A 23,448-nucleotide genomic window follows, 5' to 3' on the forward strand; every position below is an offset into this window, starting at 1 on the left:
TATCAGAAAGCCTTTTCATTTGGACACCAAACTGAGGTGATTCCATGTGTTTCTGGAAGGAATTTATATTTTTGTGTCAATTTTATTGAAGTGCAACAAGTCCTCAAATAATGTCATTTTGTTGTAATGCTGACGAAAAAAAAAAAAAAAATCCAAACCAAAAGGACTTTAATTAAGGACTTGCTTGTGGGTCGTTTTGCTTAAAATCAGAATTTCCAAGAACCTGTGGATGAAGTTCAGTGTGTGAGACCCGCTGAGTGTTAGGCCAGTACACCAGTTCCATGCACACAGCTTGAGGAATTTTCACTGACTGAGCAGATTCAAGGAACCAGGACCCAGTCAAAAACCAGTATCGCCAGCACCCCAGCCAGGCCCCAAGCCTCCTGCCCTTCCCAGAGCACGCCCTCCCTACCTCCCTTTCCCTCTCTCATCAGAGTTCATTAAAACCATGACTTCTAATGCTGCCAGTGAGTTTCCCCACTTCTCAAATTTTACATGAATGGAGGAACTCTCTTTTTAAATGTCTGAAAAATGAAGACAAAACTGAAAAAATGATCAGGCAGACCAAGTGATTCTCGATTTATGTAACAGCTGTTTTGCCAGATGATTTGACAGCTAATTGGAGTCATCTGCTTTTTTTCTTAAACCCAGCAAATATTACCTGTTTTAATTGAGGGCCAACGCTGATTAAGCTCTCTGCTCAGTTTTTTTTTTTTTCCTTATATTTGTGCTTAATAAATTATAGCCTGCCTAAGAGCAGGGAAAGTATTCACACGTCAAATGTTTACAGCAACTATCTTTTATAATGAGAGCAAAAGATTTTCCTATAGCACTGACTGATTAAATCGATAATTAACATAGGATGAAAATTTTGCATGGTTTCTCAAAGGAACCAAGAAAATAGATGGAGGTGCAGTTAGATCCTCTAACAGCCTAATTACACATTCGTTAAAGGCTTTATTGTATTTAGCATAATAAATGAGATTGCATTTACTTACTTTAAAAGAGACACTGCCAGTTATCTATTCTAGAGATGGCTTTACTAAGAGTCCCCTAATCTCTTAATTTCTAGGCATTTTCCCAAGAAATAACAATTAAAGTCTAACACTTCAAATGTTCCACTTAGTGGTTCAGATAGTATCTTATTGATTGAAATCCTGGAGAGAAAGATACTAGGGTTTTCTACCTTTCCTATATTTCCAACAAATATTGGTAGTTCCTAATTTCTTTTATAGTATTACTAAATGTTATAACTTCTCAAGCCTAGTTTATTAATTTTAATTTTAGGGCATCTGGTGCCTACCTTAAAAATAATTTCTATCTCTATACCTTTAGCACTGTTAATGATGTACAAATCAATGTGTGATAGTTGACCTAATCCTGTCCATTATAGGTTAATTATCTGTTATCCAGAGAAACTTTTTTAACTTTGATCTTAAATTTTAGCATGTGTGCCAGTTGAGCACCCTATAGTCTTCTACATACCTACATGTTACAGAACATGTATTTAATCATCTTTCATTATGTAAATTTTACATTCAAGAAAAATATTCAAAGCACTATTTCCTAATTAAGTTTTATTTAAAATTCTTCAGTGGATTTCTATTCATCTTAAAGAAAATGTATGTTAGAAAGCATTTAGCAAGTTGAACATTAAAATTGGTGTAAAAAACACAAACTGACAATATCCCAACTTTTTTAAATGCTGGGAATTACAAAAATAGATACTTGGAATATATTCTGTTCAGCTGCATTCAGTATCCATAAATCTGAAAAACAAGTAATATTTTATATAATATAGGGTCAGTCCCTCACCCCATCCCCCCTAGGCAACCTTTCCTCTGATTTGATCAAGATTAGTGTTGCCTACCCTTGAAATTCATTTAAAGGCAAGTGTAGAACTTATGCCTTTTTCTTCTGGCTTCTTTCATTCCGTAGAATTTGGGAGGTTCCATCTCTGTTTTTTGAGTATAACACAATAGTTTTGCACATTTTCATTTATTGTTGAGTAGTATGTCATCAAATGACTATGCCCCAATTTATGTGGTCATTTTCCCATTGAACATTTGGGTTATTTCCAAGTTTTAGATATTATGTATAAAGGTATTACAAATTTTTTTGGAAAGCTGTTTTGTGGCCACATGGAATCATTTCTCCTGGGATATAGAAAAGAGTGGAGTTTCTAGGTTATTGAGCCAGTATATGTTAAACTTTCTAAAGAACTTACAAGGGGCAAGGAATCTTTGTCTCAATTTCTTGTCTCAATTTCTTCAGAATCTTTGTCTCAATTTGTGCTCCCACCAGAAATGTATGCGAGTTACATTCTTCTCAAATCTTCACCAGTATCTGAAGTTATTAGTCTTTTGTGTTGTCGCTTTGTATGGGATCTCATTGTGTCTTTAATTTGCATTACCCTATGATTAATGGTGCAAAGCATATTTTATGTGCTTATTAGTCATTCATATATCTTCTGTTTTTTAAGTGTATGAGTCGTTTGCCCACTAGGTGTGTTTGCCTGGTTTGTAGGAGTGTTTAAAATATATTTTGAAAATAATACACATATTACAGTTTATGCTTTCTGAATATTTTCATCAGTCAGTGGTTTATCTATTTTCTTTGTCTTTTGATAAGTAGGTGCTATTTTGATGAAATCTAATTGTTCATGTTTTTATCCTTTATGAGAGATATTTGTGTCTTTTCTAAGAGATATTTGCCAAAACAAGTTTAAAAATCTTTATAGTTATGCCTCTTACATTTGAGTTTATAATGATTTTGAATTAATTTTTGTGCATGGTTTGGGGTAGGGGTTGAGATGCATTTTTTCAGGTTTTTATGCAGTTACACCAACACAATTTTTTGAGAAATAATTCCTCTCCAAATTGAATGGTTTTGTTATTTTAATGAAAACCAATCAATTGTAAATGTAAATTGTTTATTCTGATTCAAGGATTTCTTCACTTATTCCCTATATCATTAGTGCACTTGCACACTCGTCGTGAAGTCAGTCAGTTTAAGTTCTCCAACTTTGTTCTCCTCTTTCATGCCTGTTTTAGCTACTTGAGATCCCTTCCATTTCCATATGTATTTTCTAATCAACTAGTCAATTTCTTTAAGAAAAAAAAAAAACCTGTTGGGATTTTGATTGGGATTGTACTGAATATATAATTTAATTTGACAATAAATAGCTATTTTAATAATTTTGAGTCTCCCAATCCATGAACATGGTAATTCCTTCTATGTAGACCCTTTTCCTGATTATGTGCTTTTCAACATAGAACTTTTGTACATCTTTTATGGTTATTCCTAAATACGTTATCTTTTTATGCTATTAAAAATTGAATTTAAAATCTTTCATTTCCCATTTCACTGTTTGCTGGTAGATAGAAATACACTTGATATTTTCCATACTGACTTTGCATCCTGCAGTCTTTCAGATTTATGTATTACTTCAGTAGTTTTTTCCATGGGTTCCTCTGGATGTTTATTTAAACAGTCATTTTATCTAGGAGTAAAGAGTTTGACTTCATCTTTTCCAATATGTTTGCCTTTTATGTTTTGTCTATTGTTGAATAGATGGTTGAATACAAGTGGAGAAAAAGGATGTTTTGGTTTTGTTCCTGTTCGCAGGAGGAAGATGTTCACTGTTTCATCACTAAGTGTGATGTAAACTTCAGACATTTTGTAGATGTCTTTCAGACTGAGTTGTTTTCCTGCTGTTCCTAGTTTGATAAGTGCTATTTTATAATGAATAAGTGTTGAGATTTTGCTAGAACTATTCATCTGAGATATATTGAAATAATCATATGGATGCACTTCTCTATTTGATTACTTGGTGAATTAAACTGTTTTTTTTAATTATTTTTATTGAGTAATAATGATTTGCAAGATCTTTTAAATGCTAAGCCTGTCTCACTTTTCCGGGATATATCCCCACTTGGTTGTGATGTAATCTTGGATTTAACTTGATAGTATTTTATTAAAGCTGTTTGATTCTGTACTCAGGAGTAATGGTACTCTCTGATTTTCTTTTCTTGAAATATTTCTGTCATGTTTTACTACTCAGAACTGCTGAACTCATTAAATAAACTGCTTAAGCGTTGTATAGATATGTTTTATTTTATTGGTTTATTCCATACAACTGTAAATCAGCTCACCAGAGGTTCCATCTGGGTCTGGAGTATTCTTGGTGGGAAGGTTTTTAATTATAAATTGAAGCTTTAAAAAATATAGTTACTCACACTTCGAGTCCTAGGTTAATTTTTGAAAACTGATTTTCAACATAATAATTTTGTCCACATGGTCAAATATTCATATTACTTTATTATACTTAAAATATTTGTGTGACCTCTGGTCATAATCCCTATCATAGCTAATATTAGTATTTTGTGTTTTAAATATTTTTTCTTGCTGAGGTCTCTTCGTTTTATTAGTCTTAGATTTATTCATTTTCTTTAATTTTTGTTTCTTATTACTATACATGACTTTTTGCTCCTATTTTTGCTACTTCCTTTATCTTTCTTATTTTGGTTTCAATTTGGTCTTCTTTCTCCAGATAACTGTAAATCTTTTTTCTTTTAAGTATATTCCTGATTTCCCTGGAATCACTGCTTTAGCTGCATCCGCAAAAATGTTACTCATAATGTTTTTATTGTCATTCAATTGAAAATATGTTCCAATTTCCATTATGGTTTACTCTTTTGCCATGCATATGTATTGATAAGTTACTTTAATTCCAACTTAGGGGATTTTTCTAGATCGATTTTTCTAGGTCGTTTCTTATTCTCATGGATTTCTAATTAAAGCCCAATATCATTAGAAAGTATATTTGTAACATTTATAACTTTTGAAATTTATTGAGACATTCTTTCGTAGTACAACATTTGTATAAGCTCTATCTTGCTAAACATTCTAAGTCTGTGTGAAAGAGGTAGGTCCTATAAAGCTGTTGGGTGTGGTATATAGAAATATCAACTTATTCAATTTGGTTGATTCTTATGTTTGTGCTTAATAAATTATAGCCTACCTAAGATCAGGGAAAGTATTCACCACATCGAATGTTTACAGCAACTGTCTTTTACAATAGACCAGTTTACGACTGATGAGCAGGAGGCTTGAAACAAGCTGCGCAATGCAGGATGCTGATGAGCAAGCAAGTTTCTGGCCTTTTTATTGATAGAATAATCACATGGCACCAGATACGTGGGGTAGGAGGTCAAAGAGAAAAGATGGGTGGAGCTAAAGTATGAGTTTTTGTCATCTAAAGCTTCAGGGGGACATGAGTCTGCTGACCAGATAATTCTTATCTGCTTGACAGCCAAGTGTTGTAATCGAAACCATACCTCAGACTCCCGGCCATGGTTCCAATCTTGCCAACAAGGCGTTCCACTGATCAGTTTCTGGGGGCCCTTGTTAAACATCAGTCCTCGGCCCCCTGGGCATTCCCGATCATACATAGCGTGATGCATAGTGTTCCCTGTGATGCAGAGCCTCCCAGAGCAATCAAGCTTTCTGCTCTTGGTTAATTTGAAAGGCGCCTTGTAAAATTTTGCTGTGGCTGATTGTCCGGGCAGTTCTGACCTCCTACAGGAATGCAGAACTGCAGGTAACAATAACGGTGGCCGAACAGGCCATTAAGTCTAGCAGACCCACAGTCTATAATCTCAAGTAATGCTTTCAGATGGTCCGCAAGTTCTTACCCCTCAGACTCAGTTGACTTCAACATCACTCCATCCTTCACAGGGATCTTGCTTTTCAACCTTGCTGTGGTCAGTGCTCAGTCACAGGGGTCTTGCCCTCCTTGTGTGCAACCCAAGCCTTACACGAAGACCCCAGAGTAACTTCACGCAGACTTTCCTCTCTGCTCCTAGGCCTACCCTGCAGCACTCTCTGGCACCCTACTATGCAAATCCAGACACTGTCAGAACACTGAACTGGGCTCTCTGCCTCACTTGACTAGTGCTCTACTTGGCTCTAGTTTCCAGTATCTTCCTGGAAATTCCATAAGGCAGGAAGCCAGGACAAATCCAAAATTCTTTTCTAGTGCCTTCCTTTTCTCAAAACCCACTGTCCGTCATTTGCTGTTGCCTCAAAACTCTGGTCTCACCTATTCTGTTCAGCCTCATTGTTGCTTTAGGTAGAAGAGCATGTCCAGTGCCTGTTACTTCATCTTTGAGCATGTGTGGAAATTCCTCTGATTTGCCATAATTTTTAATGATAGTCAAAATAATCCCAGTGAATCTCTGTTCACAACAGAATTAAAGAACATAGCATCATCTTTAACTCTAGCCAAATAAAATAACCCCCCCTTTTCTCATAGAGTGAACATATGTCTAGTTTTCCTAAAATAGTACCAATTGATGCTATTATTAACAGTTACCCCATTTTGAGCTCAAAAAAAATCTTAATTTTGCCCAAAAAAAATCACGTGGCTACCCTGTCTGTAAATATTATTAATAATGATATTTAGTGGAAATTAATAATGATTTTTAGTGGAAATGTCCTATGTAATCTACCATGTCTTCATTATACAATCATTTTTAGTGTTCAGTTTAACTTTTCCAAACTTAATATTGTTAGTTCTCTTTAGGAATATTTTTTCTTTACCAATTTGTAAGTTTGCGTATAACCTACCTACCCATCTGCCAGTGCTTTAGAATAAGTTTCAGTGTGGTCAAAATGTATTTTGAGAAATAAGCTGAACAACACAAACCATATTTTCGTTGGGATATTTCTTACACAGGAAATATTTATCCTATTTACTTACAAATTTCTCCCTTTTTAGAAGAATTTTTTTTTTCTTTTTGCCAAAAGACCACAAATTGCTCTCTCTTACTCTGGTTGGTTGGGCTATAAATCTATGTCCAGAGCCTGGAAAGTGACATGGACAGAGCAAAGTGACTTGGACAGAGCAAAGTGACATGGACAGAGGCCTGAAGTATTATTGAGGAGAGGAGTTAAGACTTGTCTTGCTTCTGGAACCGCTCTTCTCGGTTCCTCCAATAAGTTGTCATTTCCATTTTACATATTGTGACCTGACTTTCTGAAAAGCACACAAAAAAAGAAACTTGGGTAGCTCCAAACAACCCATCGAATCAGGCACTTGTCCTTGGTTTCCTTGCATATGGAAAAGAGTGAATTCTTAAGTAGAACAGCATCTGCGAGCACACGTGGTATCTGGCCATGAACGTGAGGCCTCTGGCTCCAGAGCATCGTGTTCTCTGGGCTGCATTCCTGGCAGTGCAGCCAATGCCCTAATAACTTAGCAAACGTGATGTAAGGTGGATACTATTGTTCATTATTCCTGTCATTTGAGTATACACCTTGTTAATGCAAACTGACAACTTAAATAGTTATTCCTCATACACCAAATTATAGACAATCTTGGAGGCAGCAATAAATATTGAGCTTTCAAATCTTATGCAAATATTTTTCCATGTATTTTCTATTCACAATTTATTATTGTTAGGTTTTTATATTGAAAACTACTCATAACCTATGTAATGTCAGACCGGTACCTACAATGAAATATGGAGATCACCTTTCTTTAAGTGGAAGGTTTGCTTTTATGATAGTCCTTATAGAAGATTCAAACTGTTAGTCAGAGGCACTTACTTGAGACAGTAGCAGCTTGGGGGCTATAATACGTTTCCTCTGTTTTAAAACATCCCAAAGAATGCTGTCAGCTCTGAGTTTCTATACCTAGAATCTACTAAATCAGATCAGACCATTTTTATATAACGGTTGCAAATGTGTTTTTCTGAATGTTAAATCTGTTTCTATTTTTCAATCAATTTAAAATGTGTAGAAAAGTGTTCTGATTGTATATTATCCAATTTTCATCAGCTGCCGGAAGGAAATGCTGTGAAAATCTGTGATTTAAAACCCTTAAAACTTCTGCTTGAAATGCATGTTTTGTTAAGAACATTAGATATGCAGAGTATCTTAAACAGAATTTTGATGTCTTTATTAATAGCATTTAAAAGTTGTAGGATTTCAGATATTCATAGCTTCCATTTTCTTTGATTTACAAGGTCATATATTTGAGACCTTTATATTTCTTCTTTGGGAAATATTTGGAACTGTGAGGGAAACTAGCAAAAGAAATGTAAAGAAATAATTACATTATTAATAATACTGCTTTCCTTTCTAAGATTTCATAAAAAATATATTTTGCATAGGATATATAAATAACCAAAGTACCCGATACATACTTAAAATTCATTGTGTATTTATTAATCACTCTCCTGTGAGCAATGTAAAATACAAAGATCTTGTCTTCCATGAGTTTGTAATCTGGTAAAATAAATAGAAATATACATGCCAGAAGAGCAGTATACATACGTGCTGTTGGAGCTTAAAGGAACAACATTCTTTTTTCTCCAGGATTTAACAGCTTAAATGGAATTCAAGCGAGGAATGGAAGCAGTGCATAGTAGTAGTTAATGATGGAAATCCTATTGAGTAGTAACAAATTTAAGTGCAATATATGTTTTAATAAACTTAAGCAACCTACATGAGATATGAAAAATATAAAACAAACCAATTAAACAGATGATTTTCCTCCTTAGAGCTATATTTGATTTCATAGTAATTGGAAAACTAGAAGCCCACAAACCTGTGTTAATTAGTACTTTATTTAGTTTTCCATATTTAGTTTTACCTACTCTCTCAGTATTTATTCTCATCAGCAAATAAAAGATGGCTAAAACTTGTGACTTAAACACACAGGAATGCCTTTTCTCACTTCAAGAAACCTTCCAGGTATGGCAGCCCCAGGATGTCGTTAGGGCTCCTTCCAGCCCTCACCATCCCACCTGATGGTATTGGATCAGGCCCAAGATAGCAGCTGGAGCTCCAGGCATCACATCTCTCTTCCAGGACCACCGCAAGTAGAAGGGTCTGAGAAGGATGCCAGCCCTTCCTTTAAGGAGGTTTGAGAAAGTAAAACATATAGTTTTTGTATCAGTGGCCAAAGGTAGTCACTGAAGTGCATCAGTTGAAAATTCATTCTTCTGGATGGGCACGCGGCTACCTTTACTAAAGCTAGATCTTACTTTTGTTATGAAGAGGAAGGAGAGATTGGAGACCAGGACAGCACATCCAGCAGATTCTGTCATTCCTACGGAATACTTTCTATGGTGGAAATTGTGGCATGAGTACATTGAACGGAGCTGGCTGACAGGCTCCCTTATATGAGGGATATTGCTTACTGAATCCATCTCTTTTATGGACCAGACATGTTATTCAGTACTTAGATATGTTTTGTCCATTCTCATTATCTGACTGTATGAAAATCATGAAAGAGTTCACTGAAAACAACTAAACCTAGAATAAAAATAATAGACACCTATCTATGTGGTTAACTTCTGCCGGTGAGTATCACTGTATTTGGGTGGATGAATAAATAGAGGGGAATGCATGGAGTTAACAGCTTGTGGAGTTTGATTGACAGAAAAACAGCAAGGGCAAAGGAGATAAATGGGGAAGGAGAAAAGGAGGAGGAGAGAAAAGGAAGAGAACTAAACTAAGCAATTGGTGAGAATTCTGAGCAGTAAATTAAGGATAACCTGGTCTAATCAAAACTTGGATTTTGAGCATCAAGCTAGGCAGCTGGTCAATGTGGCACCTCATTCTACTCTGGGGTGCTGTTGTGTGTTGGAGACCAGCTCCAGCTAGAAGTCGTGTCAGGGATCTCAGAAAGGAGAGGACGGAGTTGGTGAAGTTTTTTCGGAGGGCTGAGGGGAAGTGGAGCGAGGTAGAAGTGAGGTAGACACAGACACTCTCTCTGGTGCAAGTGTCTCCTCCTGAGGGTCTCAGCAGGTCTTTATTTATACCTTAAGGCCAGCGGTGAGATGACATCAGCATAAGCATCAAAGCAGAACAGAGACAATCATTACATATTTTCTCATGAATATACAATGACCCTCTTGATCTCATACTGCAAAAGGACACTTCTTTAATCTGATTAAGAAAATCAACAGGGACAATGACTCTCCTAAGTACAACTCTTTTTCTAACATAATCAATTGTCTAAGACAGTACAATGTTCAGTAACAATCAATCATCCTGTCAAGCCTTCCTAATTTCAGAGTGGACATGAAAGTCCATTGTTATGCTCTATTACTAGAATCAACCTATTCCCTAGCACTCGATTAATCTAGCCTATTATCAATTATTTCAAAGTGATCTAAAGTAACTCATCAATACTGTTTTAGTTCTACAGAAATCTAACTTTTAACTAGAAGTATCTAACCTCCACACAAACTGCAAACTGTTGGCCTTTCGCATACACCAGGAGATGTACTGTTGCCACAAACACACGTACCCTCCAGGTTAGGCTATGGTTTCCAAGCACAGCTGGTTCAGGGCAGCTTGTTCTCCATAGTTCTCAGGGCCAAAACATTTCTTTCCTAACTATATCTTTAATAATTTTTACTTCTTTTGTGATAGTTCATGCGTAAGAACAATGAGCCAATTGTCACCTGGGTCTGAATTAGGTTTTCACAGGCCAATTAATAACTAACTTCAGCATTAACCAAGAACAAAGAGGAGAGCTTTAGCAGGCTTTGCCATGGAGACTCCCTAGTTCAGATTTTCTTTGGGAAGTGCAAGAACTCCCCTCTTCTGGGAAGTACAACTTCCCTCTTTGGGGGAGCACAGGGAATCCCCCCCCAATGCCCAGACCATGTCAAGAGACAGCATGGGAGGCGCAGCCTGCCACAGTTGTGTTTATCATCTGTATTATTATTTGTAGATGATTCTTTATTTCCACCTTTGTAAATGCTGAACTTATACCTCAAATGTTTTTCTTCTAATATTTTATCATATGTTGAATTCTTTGTTTACTTCTTAAGAAGGGATGGCTCCATCTGTCTGTTGGTCTGCCCATCTACCTAGTGCTTTTTTTTTCCTCTGGGTCTGTCTAATATGCCCCCATCCATGTTGCCGCTGTCATCTGAAGGCTGCATTTCCTGTCATCTGGTGCAAGTTAAGAATCAGCTACTCCTGAGTCTGTGGTGAAAACAGTACCCAGGGTATTATGTGTTATGCCATTAACTGTCTCTCTGGCATGAGATCCCAGTACTACCTGTTTAACTACTACATTTGCAGAAATATGTGGGCCAGGCTACAGAAATCTATACTTTCCAGTGACCTAAATTCCAAAGAACAATATTCCAAAGTAGTTTGTACGATGAACGACTGCCTTTGTACTTCGCTGGCAAAAAGGAAAAAAGTTCTCTGAGGAATTTGCAGTGAAAGAGATTACCTCCAACCACATTAAAAATGTTTTCAATGACCCTCTTAACTGGTTTTGAGGATCGTAAAATCCCCATTCTCCCAGCGATGTGCACAGTCTACTGGAAATTAGGTGAACTTGAGAGAAGGTAGAACAGCAGTGAAGAGAAAGCGCTGCCAACTTAGAAACCAAGGTGCCAAGTCACTGACACCTCCTGATCTCCCGGGACTGCATCAAACATCTGCAGTATCATTTAAATTGGGGAAGATGTGATTTCAAAATTTTAGTGTCTATCATTGCTTTTTTAATAATGAGATAAATTATGCCTTTTCTTTAAAATACCCTATTCTCACCTAACTCACTAGGCATTAAGAGATCACTGTGTTGAAACCCCAGATGTGATTCCTATGATATTTAGCTGGGGCCGCTTAGTCTCAATTCCTCCTACACAATGACTAGACAGATTGATAGAGCTTGGTTGACTGCCCGATCCAAAGTGACCTGTCAGACATTGGCACCTGCGAGTGTGCCTTCATGCACATACCAAAGTTTTTAAAAATACAGTGTTTTTTTTTAAACATGTTCAGATTGGATTTTAAAAATAAAATAGCTGAACTTTTTAGTGCGTCTAAGTTAACTTTTCAAAATTCAGCTCTTGGCATAGTCAATGGGGATGGGATAAATATTATGGGATTTTGATTTGCATTGCCCTTCCTGTTCTCTGAAATAATTTATTATAATTTTCATGAGACTTGATAATATTATTCATTCACTTCATAATTGAAACGTTGTTAAACGCTGCCTCCTGTTGATTCCTGACCTATACCAGCCAAAGGCACCTTCTTTATTCCTTCTCTCCTTTCCAACTGAGGAAGTTAGCAAGTTTGCATATCCACTGGTAACCTACATGAGTGACTCAGGTACTATTTATTTAGAAAATGGAGATGAAATTGCTAGCTTCTTCAAAATACATGGTAGGTTGGTTGAAAAGTATTTAAAATTTCAAATAGTATGCAATTATGAAGAACTGTTCTTGGAAAAAAAAATTGAAAAAAAAAAGAGGCATTGGGAAATTAAAATATGATTATAATTCCATCAGTATCAATTTATTATTCCAACTGGCATAAAAGGTTCATTTAAAATAAACAGTAACCACTTATTGTATTCAAGTTTCTTACTCAACTTATAGTAAAATAGCAAAAGTGAAGGTAGTAATGTGGGGTTAGAGAGTATCAGGGAAATTTTCAACAACTAGAACTGTGCCTGGTACAAGGCAGGTATTGAATATATTTATTTAGCGCACTTGATCTCTCAGATTTTGAAAGTAAATTTTAAAAATATATCCCATCTTTAGCAAAAGATTCACATAAACTCATAAAGGAGTTTCAGTTTGCCTGGTAAATAATAAGCCCTTCATCTTCTGATAAATATAGCATAATCTATAAGGCATTAAGTTCAGCTCAGCCAAGGCCAACTTCCAACACGAGCTGTCTCTATAACTCTAACAAGGGTTGGAGTCACACCAATTCTTCTATCCTTGAAACATACCATTTTTTGTTTCTCTCACCTTATTGTTCTGTTATTTCACCCAAGTAAACCTGGGCATGTGATTGAGCTAAAAGTCTTCCTACCTACTTTCCTCAACTTTGTGTGGCTTAGCTCTATTTCAGATCCATATTTACACCCTGGTTATCTGTTTAAAAGGGTAAAAACAGAAGATGTGGAAAAAAGGGAACAATGCAGATTGGGCCAGCCCTTGTGGAAAGCAGTATAGAGGTTTCTCAAAAGATTAAAAATGGGTTGGCCATACGACCCAAATGCACACCTTGGCATCTATGCAAAAAAATTAAAAATACTAATATGAAAGGAAATTTGCACTTGTGTGTTTATTGCAGCAGTATTTACAATAGCCAAATTATGGAGACAACCTAAGTGTCCAAAAAACAGATAAATGGATCAAGAAAATGCCCTATATATACAAACTAGAATATTACTCAGCAATAAAAAAGATAAATGCATGCCCATTATGGCAATGCGGATGGAGATGGAAGGAATAATGCTAAGTGAAATAAGTCAGAAGGAGAAAAATAAATACCGAATGGTGCCATTTATATGTAGATTAAAGAGAAACCAAACCAAGGTTCAGATAAAGACAAGCTCACAAACTGACCCTTGAAAGCTAGCCATAAAACTGAAACATCCAAGGAGGACAGTCTGGGAGAGAAGTAAGAATAATAGAGGGACAGGAGCACAGTGGACTATGGATGATAGGGTGGTAAGCACAGTATAGTGACCGTACATGAGGGAGGGCCCGATATTTCAAAAATACCAACAATAATGGAAGATGATGTTACCTCAATTGAATAAATAACTAAACTTTAAAAAATAAATAAAAGGGTACCACCAATTGAGTACATGGGATAGGGCATTTTAAAAGTCATTTATAGAGACTTTTAAAGCTCTGGGACTTTTCACTACTGCTCAGAACCTGACCCCAATATGAAGAAGGAAACTCAGTGGAAGTAAGGAGAAAGGAGAAAGGTTGAAGAAAAAGAGAATTTAAAAAGAGTAAGTTTTAAACACGTTTGTCCTAAAGATAAACAGACTGGAAATGGATAAATATGTTATACTAAGGAAAAGGGATATTTGAAGGCAGAAAGGGGTAATATTTATCCACTATTATATACCAAGCATTATTCTATATCCTGAAATACATTCACTTTTTCTTTATTTTTGTCCTCCTTGGCTTAGTTTGCTTTACTTTTCTTAGCATAAGACATGCGTATTAAAATTGTGACACAGCATGAAATATGGCTGGGGCTGACCGTGTTCACTGGAGAACCATAGACCACGACCAAGACCATGTCAAAAGCTTTCTGTGTCACCTGTTAACCCTTGGGCTGCATAGGCTTTCTACCTTTGGCAGCCATCTGAAGGGATTATACTATGTAGCTTGAGTGATTAAAATATTCATCTCCTTCCTGGACATCCAGATCATAAAATTATCCTACATTTCTAGTGTCAAGATTCAATGGCTTTCTTCCAAACCTGAATGATCTTTCATATTCCTCCTCACATTCATGTAGCTGTTATGAAGGGGAATATACTATGTACACTGTTGAATGAAGGGGAATATAGGCAGTGCAGAAAGTCAAAAATTGCAGGGTGAAAATCCTCTTGTGTAATTTTGAGTTCATTGCAGAAGGTCAAGGTTTTAGTTGAAGGAACATGTGTTCTCAAGGACTTCAGCAGCCCTCCTGTCTGCCTGCAGAGTTAGGCTGCAATAGCCTGACACTCCCGGCTCTGACTTCATTATGAGGAAAGCCCTTTGTAGAGGGCATCTACTCAGTTCTAATAATAAATTTTAAGGGAGGTGAGGAATCAAAATGAGAAGCACATGGATTAATTATTCCTCAACATGGGACTTGGGGGTTTGTTCATTACGTTTGTTCCTTATCACTTGTGTACTCTTGGGCTTCTGCAAAAAAGACATGTTAAATGAGAAATGAAAGGGGTGAGCCTTTATTTTCTCAGTGTTGAATTTCAATTGAAGTGTTCCAGAGTAGAGAAACATTCCTGACACTGGGATCTGTATACATTCTGTCACCTGAGCCCTTGTGCTGAAATTGGAATCTTAAGGTTCATCCATTATGACACCCATACTCAAGTGCATCATCAACCAGCTGAGAAAGCAAAGGTGAAGGGCAAAACCTGGATTATAATCCTGTCTTTGCCTCTAAATATATAGCATTGGACCTTGGCATTACAGACCTCACTTGTAAAAAACAGCAGTCTAGAAACAGTTGCTTCTATTTTCTCTAATTTCAAAATTTTGTATTTCCATATGATAAACTGCTGTTGTTGGAAAGAACTTCAATGATTGTTTCACGAAATTCATTCCTTTAAAATGATACTTTCTACCAAAGTGGCCCACTAGATGTGTGAGAGTTAAAAATAAGAGATATAGCTCAGAATCATGAGCATAGAAGTGATTGTAAACTATCAGATTGAACATACTCTTCAAGGTCTGAGTAAGAGAAGCAGGAAAACAGACTATGAAATGATCTGCAAACAGCCATACAGGTCAAATTAGCAGTAGTCTATTTTGTACATCATCAGTCAGTACTTCTTAAATTATTATCTTAGTTCTTTTTAAAAATATGCATATTCCTGGTTTTGTCCTTATTCAAAGTGATGACTTGTTTTGCTTGTATTCATTGAAAATTATTGAATGTTACCTTCTTTTGAAACTTATATTTTTATTTCATAATTGGTCTAGTTCATCCAGCATTTCAAATGGTGGGTGAAAGGCATGTTTCCCTGAGTGCATTGCAAGCTTTCCAAGTGTAGAGTCCAGAGAACCAACACAGAATTTGTACTAAGGACCTGGATCTGTGTGTGCATGTGTTTAGTTGAGTTGAAGAGAATTTCATTATTGTGTGTGCATAGCATTTGCTTTTGCAACTGATCAAACTAGTTTTGCATTGTTGTTTTTTACAATCCACCTCTTTTTGCAGAGAATTTGACACAATCTCCAATTTAAATAAAAAGATAGTAGTATAATAAACTATAAATAGGGATAGGAGATCAGTACCAGGGACAAGGAGAATATAAATATGTCAATCATAAGATGAGCCCAGTTGCTGAGCATCATATTTCGTTTGAGCTTTCTGGTAGCCAGAGGAAATAAATGGAGGCATGTTCACTTACAAGGTTCTCATTAATGGAGAGCAGGAAGCATACTGGTCCCTCAGGGGAAATAACACATTTTGATAAACACATTAAATAGTTGTGTTCTCCAGACAAAATCCTGTGGAACTAGTCTCATTATTTACACTGAATTCTAGAGGAATTGATTATTTTTTCATGGCATCCTGATAGGCTTATCTATCAATTGGACATCAGATGGAACTTTGTTTCCCAGATAGCCAACTAGTTATTTAGTAAGCTCAGTTGGTTCAAGTCTCCTGTCTTGATACGGGAACAAGAAGATTAAATTAATTTTTCTTTTCTTTAAAACACATTTTTGTTGTAGCAAAATATACATAATATATATAAACCATTTTAAGGTTATAATTTTTTTTTAGGATTTTTTTTTTATACAAGAGCTGGGGTACAGGCCAGAGGAGGGAGGGTGAAAGGATTCACCAGAGACAGAGCGGGGAGCAGAACAGGCAGATCGACTGAAGTACACTGCTAAGGGGAGCAGTGGGTGAGACAGGAGAGGTCTGCTGTGCCATGTGGAACTCTCCCTGGCCAGCCGGGAATCGAACATGTGCTTCAGAGGCTGTGGATAGCTTCACAGCACTGCACTCAATGTGCTGCGCCACCAGGGAGGCCCCAAGATTATCATTTTAAGGCTATAATTCACCTACAACTTTGTGTAACCATTATCACTATGGTCACACTATTGTGTAGCCATTACACTATTTCCAGAAATTTTTCATCATCCGAAATACAAACTCTCTACCCAGTAAATAACAACTTCTCATCCCTCCTCACTACAGCCCCCCAGTCTGCCATATCCTACTTGCTATCTCTATCCATTTCCTTATCCTATACATGTCATGTAAATGGAGTCCTGTGCAATCTTTATCTTTGTGTATCAGGCTTATTTTAACTAGCATAATGTTTTCAAGCTGCATTCATTTCGTAAATGTCTCCAAACTTCACTTCTTTTCATGACTAATATTCCATTGTCTCCTTTTTAAAAATGTAATTTTACATTTTAAGTCAGGATTTTTTGACCTCTGCTTTTGGAATTGTCAAAATATGAACTAATGACTCAAAAATTGCATCAATCTCTTAAATACCCCACAATGCACCTCATTTTCTCAATTATTTTGTTTACCACAAGGTTTCAACTATTGTAATATCACTCTAAAAGAAAGAACTATTTCTCTACTCACGCCATTTCTGACACTGAATGTGGAGATTTCCATACCAAACAATTGTCTCCAATTCTTGGTGGACCCCAATAGGGTGTCCTAAAATTTCATTCAGTTCTGACATTAACTACTGAGAGTTACTGCAAACTCTACCAGAAGTTAAGAGTTCAGTCCCATAAGACTTCCCGCACTTCAAGTTCCCAGGTTACCCTGACTTCTGTCAGACTTAGCTATGCAGTAGAGTTTACTATAGCCTTCTCCTCAAATGTGATCATTTCCTATTATGAATCATGGGACCCAAGGAAACATTTTACTTACTTCTACTGATTTACTAGAAAGGATACAAATGAACAGCAGATGAAGAGGTCCTGAGGACAGGAGCTTCTGTTCCCATGGGGTCTGTGGTATGCCACCCTCCAAGCACGTGGATGTATTCAGTAACCCAGAAATTCTGTGAATGCCATTATTTAGGGTTTTCATGGAGGTTCTATTATATGCACATGCTTGCTTAACTCATTAGCTTTGACTATCAACTAAATCCCCCTTTCTTCCTCCTCATCTCTGCACAGGTGGAAGGATAGGTGTGCTAAAAGTTCCCAATCTCTGATCATGTGGCTTGTTCCCCTGGCAACCTGGCTCCAACCCAAAGCTGTCTAAGAGCCCTCAGCAGTCATATCCTTAACATAGACTCAGATGTGGTTGAAATGGTTTATTATGAATCACATAGGGTGCTCCTTTCATCCCTATGAAGAAATTTTAAGAGTTTGAGGAGCATGGGCCAAAAACTGGGGACAAAGACCAGATACATTATTTCTTATTCTATCACAGACTTGGGACTGCCACGGTAAGCGAGTCTCTCTGTCACTTTTTATGGAAGAAATTCTAAGTCCTCTTTTTGTTTATTTTGAAAAATTCTGAATTCTTTAGATCTTGGTATCAAAGATGTTTCAGGTAACATCTTTCTTAGTACTCCTCTTTGATCGATACAATTATTAAATATTTTTATGTTGCCTTTGGCATCTTCAGTAGCATTAAAATTTGTACTTCCTTCCTCCTTGATCTGAACAGCTCCGTGCTTCCCAAGACTACCCACTAGCACTCACTGAAAACTGCTGTCTCATTCCCACAGTCTATGAAGAAACTCTACAAAGGGTAAAGAACATGAGTTCAAGATTTTAAACTATTGACCAGGATTTAAGTGACATGACCTCCACTTAGACATGTAAAATGAAATCGGTGCTGTAGCTTTGGCGCCATCTTATTTGAATCATGTTAACTAATGCTCAGGGTTCAAAAAGGCTTATATCAAATCACAATGTCTTAGTCAAGTTCAATCTATAAAATGTACATTCATCTAATTAAAAAAAATTAAATATTATAGTTTCCTTTATCCAGTTTTGCTTGCCCTAGATACTATTCAATTTAATCTGAAAATATTACATGATATGGGATCCCCAGCCCTCCTTGTTCTCAGGGGTAATGTTCTTGGTGCCCAGAGTTCCTGCTTGTCAGCTAGGTGTAGGGTCATGCAGGGGCCTCTCAGCAAGGGCACAAGTCCTGGTATGAGGAACATACTGGGAAACCAGTATCAGCTGAAAACAGCAGGCAGATAAGAGAGATAATATGCTTCCACCACAGGAAAAAGGGAGACCCCCAGACAGTAGCCCCTGGTCACTCCACCCTAGCTAACATCCCCACAAGGGCACTCCCTACTTATTTGCCCCACCTTTGTACTCAATGCTAATAAATACAGACAGCCTTTGGGTGGGGCTCCATGTTACTTCCCGCAGCCCTTCTAGGCTTGTCATTGCTGCACTTGGCCTCTGAGTCATCTTGCCCTCATCCCACCACTTCCAACGCTCCCACCCCAAGTGACAAATATAATGAAATATTTTGGGAGAGAAACCCCTTTCACATAAACTTTCTTGCAATATATTGTTATACTTGCTCTATTTTATGATTAAAGTTGTTGATGTTAATGTGCCTAATTTATAAATTAAAATTCATCATAGGTTCATACCTATGTATGTATGGGAAGAAGCATAGTATATATATATATATATAGGATTTGGAACTCTGGTTTCACACATCTATTGGGGTTCCTGGAACCTACCCCCATGGATACAGTTTCTGCTGTACTGCATATGAAATATTCTTCTTATTGTATGTATTAATATTTTATAGCATGCTAATATGCGAGTATAATATGTATTTTCACTGGGCCTTCCTTACAGATAAAATATTTGAGAATGAATAATGAAAATAAGCTTGCTATTTTTCTATTGTTCTCATGAAGTCCTTTATATGTATTTTTAAGTCCTCTTGTAGATGAATTCCTCAATAGCTAGAGAAATCTGCTGTAGAAATTTTTTGCAGCATTTTCTCCTCCATCTTTTGTTTCATTATATTTTGCTAATTATTTTAGAAGTATCTAGATATTCAATGAAATATAAGTGAATTTTAATTCTAAAGCAAACTTTTGAAAGAAATATTAGTCCAACACATAAAAAAATATTAAGTGCATTTATATCATTTAACTTCTTCAATTTTTCCTGGATTTTTTATCCAGTATTAATACTTAATATTTATGTACAGTATACATCTGACCAATGTTATCTGTGATGCAAACCAAGTACCACATGGAATTGCACTAAACTTTCTATCCATTATCTTGTTAAAGAAAAATCTCATTTTTTTTTATTTTACATGCCTTTATTTTACACTTAAATTAAAACTTCAAAGTAATCAAAAAATTTGGTGTAAAAATCTTACATTGTTACCAGTCTAATTTTGATATTACACCTTACTAATAAACTTTTGGTTAGTGATCAGTTTTAATTCAGTTTAATTCAATTTTAATTCAGTGATATTTCTAAATTGGGTAATTAATATCTGACATTATTCCTAGTGCCTGACACCTGCTTGAATGTCCTTTACCATGAGAAAAGTTTTCCATTGAGCCAACATAAATAAAATCTGGAAGCTAGAGAAAAATAGCTAGCTACCTTGAAGAAATTTGGCACCTAAGATCCCAACACATACTTTAAATGCTTGCCTGTTAGAATTCGTGAGCTCTTACACAGCACACTTTACAAAGTTTCTCTTCCTACTCACCTTATTTTCCCTATTAGTCTCCACAATAAGGGCACTGAGAGACCAAGTTGCCCATTCTGTCCATTCCAGATTCTCCATTTCAGTTGCAGTTGGCTCGATCCAAATTAAATATCAATAGTTAGCTTTACAGTATGTAAGTGACTTTCTCAAAAGCAGGATATTAAACAACCTTAAACAAAAAGAGCTTAAGACATATAGGATGAACTAATAATTGAATATGATTTATTAGGTTGTTCACAGAAGCATAATGATATAAACAAAAATGCATTTAATTTCTCGTGACTTTTCAGTTTCTCGTCAGTCAAAAATGAATGATAACCTTTAAATCCAGATGACTGTGGTCTGTCCTCATGCCAGAAAGGTTCTCCTTTTCCATTTAACTTCCCCTTGTGCTTCCTGTTCTACGCCCTTCTTATCCAATCTGTACTGGAATGGATGTTGCCTTGAATCATGCCTTAAACTATGCCTGCAAGTACTAGCTACTGTTTCTAAGGACATTTGCTTTCCTCCAGTGTTCCTCAATACAGAATCCCAAAAGCAAATTTTAATGTTTAAGAACAGTCCTCTGGGGCCTCCTTGGTGGTGCAAGGGATTAAGCAACACACTATGAAGCAGTCAGCAGCCTCTGCAGCACGAGACTGATCCCTGGCCCACCAGGGAGCTACACACATGGCGCAGTAGACCTCTCCTGACTTTCCTGCTGCTCCCCTCAGCAGTGTATTTTAGTCAGTCTGCCTGTTCTGTTCCCCACTCTGTCTCTGGTGAATCCTCTCACCCCTGCATCTCTGGCCTGTACCCTAGCTCTTGTATGCATCAATAAATAAATCTTTAAAAAAAAAAAAAAGAACAGTCCTCTGTTCTACACACCCTATGATCAGCCTCTCTGACTCCAGGATGCACTCAATGACGGCATACCCCACAGATAGTAAAGATTAAGTGCAGCTCGATGTCTGGGAACAACCTAGAATAGACTACTATATAGTACAAAGGAAAAGTTGAATTTGGATCACTCTCTTTGAAACTGTTCAGCATCTCTGTTGTTTGCTACACCTCAGGGACTGGAATTCTAGCTATTTCATGCCTCTGATACCCATACCACATGGGTACTTGTAAGAAAAAAGCCAATCTCTTGAAATCACACCACCATCCTCAGTAGCTTTCCAGATAAGCTTTGACTTTAGTTGGTCATTTCCGATCTTACTTCCTGATGGAGACACAGCTTTCTAGGTCATCAGCCCCAGGAAGGGACAAATTCAATTCACATCAAATTCACTATCTTTCCATGGCACACATGCGGTAGCATTTGTTGACAAGGCCAGTGGATGGTGGATAGAGAAGAGGTATGAACAGTTCAACTACATCATTAGAAGTGGACCCAATGTGAGTGATGCCACTCATGACTGTGCTGGCTGTTGAACAACAAAGGTACTTCAAGCTATAATCTTTGGAACTGCATTTCCCATTGTAGTATTTTCTGGATAAATTTTGGCAAGAGTGCTGAAACCCTTCACTTCCTGTGCTGCTAATGGACTCTATGCACATGGATGTTAAAATTATACCCTAGTATAGCAATAATTTGCTTTTATTTTCTTCTTCATTATTTTAATTAATTGGGATTTTCCATATAAATCAAAAACCTGAACCCCACTAAGTCTCAATGAATGATACAGGAAAATATAATTTCTCCGTGAATGTTAGTTTGATTGGAAAATGTCATCCTCTGACCTACTCAACTTTGCTAATCAAGAGAAGGCTTTGGAGGGATTCAGTTAAACAGGCTACAGTCTATCAGCTACCCCGTTTATTTGTTTAAATTATAGTTTTCACCAAATATCAGGTTTTGGGTATCTAAGGAAAGCCACATCAGCGTGGTTGAGAGCATATACAGCCGTGTCTGCAGTAATTGGATAGTGAGCTGAGTTTCACCTTAAGCTGTTTTGAATTAAGGCAAGGCATCAGCCACTGGCTTTAGGTGGCTTAATTATCAGAATTGTCACATTTCAGTTTTCAGACCAAAGGGTGCATGCTGGGGTTATTGTGAACATGTGGTCCTACCTGATACAGGTTTCCTGATGGCCAGACATGGGTCATGTCAGGAAGAGACTTAATTTAAAGGGGCACTTTCCTGATTGAAAAATATCAGATTTTCAAAGAGAAAAATAAAAACTACTTAAATAAAAAGGCACTCAGTAGGAAGAAGGAAAAAAAAAAAAAGCAGTTACAATCTCAGACTCATATAGAGGATTTATGTGGATACTGAGAGCTTACTAAATGTCAGTATTCATTGTGGGGTTTACTTTCTCATCTTTGCATTTAAGATGATCTAACCCAAGCCGTTTATTCTAATGTGTTAAACTAACCCATGCCCCACTCTATTATTAGAATAAAATCAATTCTGATCAAAAGTCTGTATTACAAAACAAGCAGAATATAGTTCTGCCCATTATTCTTACTTAAAGGAACCTCATCCATTAATCTGGAAAATCTTCAGTGTCTGAAGAGTTAGTGCCATTTTCAGGTCTATGTGTTTAATTGCACTTTTCCAGAAATTCTGTAGTAGGAATACTCAACTGCAGAGTAGAGTATCCCCATGATTCTCAGGAAAATGCTCTAAATTCTATTGTTTTCTTGGATGCTATTGCTTTCCTGAGCATCAGTAAAAATAAAGGAACTAATTCTTCTGAATCACTGCACTCTTATCCCAGTTCAGTTCTAATAGTATCGACTACAATCTAAGCATTTTTGCTTCACTCAACACAGCTCTTAAAGGGCTTTCCCTTCTGAAGGCACACTCTCCGTGGGTGGTCAATACCCTTATGAAATTGTCAGACTTGAAAGTAAGATGGATTGTTACTGGAACATTAAGTAGGACAGAGAGCAGACGATATTTAAATACAAAGTTGCAGCTGTTCATAAGCTCAAAAACTTAAATTAGTTCAGCTGAACTGCTCAATTTCAGTAAGAAACAAACTGAAGAGTTGGTTACTGGTTTCCTAATGGGAGGAAAATGCATCTAAAATATAAATGGAAACCTTGCCATCTTAAGAAACTGATATTTGTGCTAAATGATCCCCTCCCCCATGAACCCTTTTAATCTATTTTTTACAATCTCTGTAGAACAAATAGGAACCCTGAATTCCAAATGGCCTTTCCTTTTGCCCAGCGCCCTCATCTGGGTGCCTGTCCTCAGCAATCTCTTCCTTGGCTTCC

The 23,448-nt window shown here is 36.7% G+C and overlaps 1 protein-coding gene across 4 annotated transcripts in view; it reads left to right on the forward strand.

Annotated features, from left to right (window-relative positions):
- TENM3 (teneurin transmembrane protein 3) overlaps nucleotides 1-23,448 on the forward strand; it is a 2,290,771-nt gene that overhangs the window by 1,507,068 nt on the left and 760,255 nt on the right. The window lies entirely within an intron of this gene.

The sequence above is a fragment of the Talpa occidentalis genome, unplaced genomic scaffold (assembly GCF_014898055.3).
Source record: "Talpa occidentalis isolate TD23 unplaced genomic scaffold, MPIMG_talOcc4v2.1 talOcc4.4, whole genome shotgun sequence".
NCBI classification, from domain to species: domain Eukaryota; kingdom Metazoa; phylum Chordata; class Mammalia; order Eulipotyphla; family Talpidae; genus Talpa; species Talpa occidentalis.